Consider the following 6,000-nt stretch of genomic DNA (forward strand, 5'->3'; position numbering starts at 1 on the left):
TCCTTCTTCTCATCCTCAACGTGGGTTGTACTCCCCATGCTCATCCTGTTCAAAGCATCAGCCACAACATTAGCCTTACCTGGATGGTAGTGCACATTCATGTCATAATCCCTCAACAGCTCCAACCATCTGTGTTGACGTAGATTCAACTCCCTCTGCGTGAACTCGTACTGGAGACTCTTATGATCCGTGAACACATCCACATGTACTCCATACAGATAATGCCTCCACAGCTTCANTTCTTTACAAACAACACTGGAGCGCCCCAAGGGGATATGCTCGGCTGAATGAAACCCTTATCAGTGAGATCTTTTAACTGCAGCTTCAACTCCTTGAGTTTTGCTGGAGCCATTCTATTAGGAGGAATTGAGATTGGTTTAGAATCGGGTTCTAAGTCGATACCAAAGTCAATCTCTCGAAGGGGAGGGACTCCAGGCAATTCTTCAANGCATAAGAACACATCCCAAACCAACCCTAGATGCATCACAATAGACAGTGTAATTCTCGCCACTTTTAGGCAGAGTAAGCACCGGGGCTGAAGTGAGTCTGTCCTTGAGCTCTTGGAAACTCTTCTCACAAGTCTCCGTCCATTCAAACTTGGATTTCTTCTTTGTCAAGGCTGTAAGTGGGGCCGCAATGGAAAAAAAGCGCTCCACAAACCTGCGGTAGTAACCAGCCAATCCCAGAAAGCTACGGATATCAGTGGAAGTAAGAGGCTTTGGCCAGTTCTTAACAGCTTCAGTCTTTTTGGGGTCCACTTCTACACCTTGATCGGACACAACATGACCCAGGAAGGTCACTGATANAAAGGCGTACTAACCACTATAGGATCATGCAGAACTTCAGGTAGTATTTCAAAAGTAAGGGCAAGCAGAGGAGTCACAAAGGAAAGCGTAGACCCTGGATCAAGTAAAGCATAAACAGAAAATGAGAATACTTGCAGCATACCTGTGACCACATCAGCGGACTTCTCCTGCTCCTCCCTACCTTTCAAGGCATGAAATCTGTTCCTCTTGGGAGGCTCGGCTGCTGCTGCACTCTGATGGGTAGGCCTAGGCTGAGCATTACCCCCAGCGCGACCTCTATTCTGGGACAGTCTCTGACCATGTGTCCACTCTTACCACAACCAAAGCAGGCATTAGTGCCCTGTCTGCATTCTCCACTATCAGCTCGGCCACACTTAGTACAAGTCTTCTTTGGACGCTGCATCTCACATCCATTGCCCCTCTTGGGTTTGGGTCTGCCTCCTCTAGGTGTTGTATTTCTCTGAGGGTCAGAATTACCAGAACTCTGTTGCCCCTTCTTGAATTTGGGCTGCTCACGGATGCCAAAATTGTTTCTATGACCTCCATGGCTGGGACCTGCCTGATCTTGAGGCCTAGGCCTCCTAATATCACGTACACCTCTCCTCTTTCGGCTGTCCTCTACCTGCTGGACATGCACCATTAACCTAGAAAGGTCCATATTATCATGGAGCATCGCAGCCCGACACTCCTCCTCCAGGTCTCCATTGATTCCTGTGAGGAACCTGCTCATCTCATCCCTGCTGTTCGAAACCAAGGAAGTAGCATACTTGGATAATTTCAACAAAGCTAAGTACTCTCCTCATTCTTGTTATTAAATACTAAGGGAAGTAACATACCTTGATAGCTTCACAAACTTCAGGGAATACTCCCTGACCGTCATAGATCCTTGTTTAAGGTTGATGAACTCCTCAACCTTGGCCTCCTTCATCTCTCTAGGGAAGAACCTTTCCAAAAATGCTGTCTTGAACAGCTCCCATGTGACTGGCACTCCACCTAGGACACGGCTATCTTGCCACATTTTGCACCAAGTCTGTGCAACATCCTTGAGCTGGTAGGAAGCTAGCTCAGCCTTCTCAATATCAGTGGCCCCCATGGCCACCAGGATCTTATGCAACTCGTCTATAAATTCCTGAGGATCTTCTGAAGTCTTAGCCCCTGTGACAATTGGAGGATTCATCCTCGTGAAATCTCGCAGTCTGTCAGCCATGCTGCGAACCAGTGGATTTTCCCTCTGAACATCCTGCCGGTTGACTTGGGCAGTCATGGCCTGGGCCTGCATCGTGATGGCCTGTGCCATCTGGGCTAGAGATTCCCTCATCTCCGCATCAGTCAACCCAGCTGGGTTAACTGGCATGGCCACTTCTTCAGCTGGAGCCTGGGGTGGATTTTGATTACCCCTAGCTGCTGTTGCTCCCGTCCTCAGACCCTTAGTTCTCCAAGTGTTCATTCTCTGAAAACAACAAGGATTAATGTCAGACACGTTCATAACCCCAAAAATTCAGACATCAGGAAAAGCACAATAAGATCAGAAGAAGGGAAGTTTTTCCTACGCATCATGCAGTCTCTAATCCAGGATAGTGGTGCACTTCACTACCATGACTTAGAAAGAACTCAATGTGGTTGATGTGAACTCATTATTCTAGGAATTTAACCTAGCGCTCTGATACCAACTTTGTCACGACTGGAATCAAGACCCCAGACAAAACCGGCGTAGTTGACCTCTCAGAGGTCGCAAACAAGCCTACTTACGTCATTCTTACTTTACATAGGTTAATTTTAGCGGAAAATTTGAAATTTTTGATTCTTTAATCATACTTGCTAAACATTCTTTATATTTCGTAATCGTTCATCATCAACCATCTAACAATTAAGAGATAAGCAACTGAAAGAAATAATTTATTAAGTATTAATTGTATATCGGCCAAAATAACACCAATACAAAGTCTAAACCAAAATAGGAAAGAAACGCTAGTGGAACATGCTCCACTAGCTCAACTCTAAAACTACTCTAGAATGTAAAACAGTAGCATCCTCGAAAGCATGAGGACCTACCAAACTCCGGATGAATGCTGACGTCCGGATAGCTGCAACAACGAACCTGTAGCTCTACCGTCCACCTGTGCCTGCACCTAAAAGTAGATGTTTGTATGGAATTAGTACACACTTGTACTAAGTATGGGTATATGCAAGCACACACCAGGGACATGCATGAGGAAGAATAGCTCTTTCCTAACAATATGATTTTTGGAAGTCAAGTCAGTGGACTTGCTAAATTGAGATTGGGAAAATTATGCCATGAGAGTGACATGCATCATTATAATTATCGTATGGCACACAACACATAACATCTTTCATATTATTCATTCATATGCCATGAGACCTTATTATCATAGACTTAACCTTAAGACTTTCCAAAATGAGCGCTCAACATATGGGACCTCAACTAGGGAGCCTTCTTTAGCAAACGCAGAGTCTGCTTCATTCCTTCATTCGTATTTCATTTCAATTCATTCATAGGCCAGTGCGAACACCAGCCATACCTAGGATGTAGTTTAAGACTTTCATCGGGTTTAATGTGCAATGATCAGGAATAACCTAATGTCATTACCTGAATCTAGCTCACCTCTTGATTATCCTATCCTAACACCTTCTGTATCATTCATTTCTTTATATGATTCATTTGAGGCTGGCCTCATTCATTCATTTGGAACTTTAACTTTAACCGACATAGATCATGTGAGCATCATGAAATTCAGTGTCTCCCCCACACCGAAAAGAGGTGGAATCACCGGCAAAAGCGATTCAATAACATGCTAGCGTATATGGAAATTTAACCCCGCCAGATCCCTATAGTGGCAATATAGGTTCAAAGACTAGGAGATGTATGGAGACCCATACCCGGCAAGCCGGACAGTCTCATCTCATGAGAGTTACGTGAACCTCCGCCCTTCCCGAAAGAAGGAATCACCGCTCATAGCTAGCCTATCGGTGCTCGGTATAAAGTTCCATTACATTCAACTCATACATCATGGAAGTTGGCTTCTAATATGAGGACATCATAGCTCAATAGATGATTTCTCATCTCATCATTAGTATTAAGTGTTTTAAAATCAATCTTTTCATTAGAGTGTTCATAGAGACTGGTCTCTTCATTATCTTACACTCTCATTGGTGAGTACGTATTGGTAACATTTACTTAGGCTCATTTGAGATTTCTCTCATCATATACATTAGCCTCACATCATGATTGTCACCACATTCTTCATTATTAGCACCTTTATTTTTCATAGTTACTCACCTCTTATTATGTGAATGTTCATTTCTTCATTTCATTACGTATATCTTAGGTTCACTTATTTTTGAACGTATGTTAAACTTATGTGTCTATACATACAAGTCATGGGGCTTCATTTATAGTTCGTTAAGTGATTCTTATTTTCCTAAGATTATGTATTACAAGACTTATGTATCTTGTATACATACCAAGATCTTGATTTTTGATCTAATTAGATGACATTATTCTTGAATATTTTACTCACGTATGACTTATGTATCAATACGGAGGTTTGGGCACGGGAACCCAAATCTTGAATTATTTGGATATCATTTATATTTTTCATTGATTTTATTTCTAATATTCATACTTTAGAACTCTAAATTAAATCTCAACATTTTCATGACATAATAAATTTTCTATTTTAATTAGAATTCTAAAGTAAATTTCAATCATTTACATGAAAGAATAATTTTCTATTTTAATTAGAATTCTAATTTAAATCTCAATATTTACATGAAAGAATTAATTTTCCACTTCTAATTTAAATCTCAATATTTACATGAAAGAATTAATTTTCCACTTTAATTAGAATTTTAATGTAATTTTTTTTTGAATTAAATTCGCTTGAATAGGGAGGTTGTGGGTTCGAACCCCCACAACCCCCTTATTTTTCATTTAAATTTGCTGAGGAGGAGGCTGTGAGGTGGTGGGTTCGAACCCCCACAGCCCCTCCTTCTTTAATTTATTCAGATGGCATCTGCAGTGAGGTTGTGGGATCGAATCCTCACAGCCTCATTTTTTTTTTTATTTTCGCCTACTGAGGTCGTGTGATCGATTCCCACGCCTTGCGTTTTTTTTTCCGCGCGTAGCTGGGGTCGCGAGTTCGATCCCCCCCAGCCCCTTTTCTTTTCCTTTTCCTCGCACAAGACAGGGGCGAGGGTTCGATCCCCCCCCACCCCCAGCCCCACTTTTTTTTCTTTTTAGCGAAAATTCGCTGCTCCTTGCCCCCAGTTCGAATCCCCCTTAACACATTCTTTATTTTTTTTTCCAGCCATTTTAACCTGTGAGGTCTTGGGTTCAATTCCCATTGACCTCACTTATTTAATATTCTTTTTAAAAATCCAGATTTCAACCTTTTCATAGAGTACTCAAATCTGGAAATTTCTTTTCATTATTCAACTCATTTTTAGGCACATTGTTCATAAGTTTAATTGGCTAAAAGGTGGTTATTCAATTCATTATCCTTCATAATAATGAACATCACATTGTACACCCAATACACACATAAAATACACAACTTATACACCCCAAAACAGTGATTAAAACACTGCTCTATACATGCATATACATTAACTTTTCCGGTCATATTTTTTTTATGATCATTATCGTGATTTTCCGCACATAAATACATTCATATTTAGTTTAAACACATCATTCATGCAAAAATCTAGCCGCACAACATACCCATTTTACAAATTCATTAGGGAGCTAAGGACAAGGACATACGAAGGGGGAACAACCTTAGTTTCAAGAGTTTAAGAAACATTCGAAGGAAAGTACTCTTGGAGGAAGAATTCCATGAGAGAAACCCATACCTTTATTGATGCTCAAACGAAGAATTCGCTACCCAAAACTCCCCAAAAATCAGTCCAAGTTACCTCAACGACCACACCACTCAACGAACAACTTCTCTTCGCCTTAATGTTTTTGGTTGCTTTGTTTTTCTTAAAATTTCATGTGAGTTCTTCAAGTGTGAAGAACTGTTGATATTTGGCAGAATAACGTGAGAAAGATGGGGAACGTGAGAGAGAGAGTTAAGGAGCGTGAGAGAGAGAGAACTATTAGGATTAGGAGACTAATTAGTCAAATAGAATTTAAAATAAATTAATACAAATCTGGTTTATTTTAATTAATACG

Source organism: Solanum pennellii, chromosome 2 (assembly GCF_001406875.1).
Source record: "Solanum pennellii chromosome 2, SPENNV200".
Taxonomy (NCBI): Eukaryota; Viridiplantae; Streptophyta; class Magnoliopsida; order Solanales; family Solanaceae; genus Solanum; species Solanum pennellii.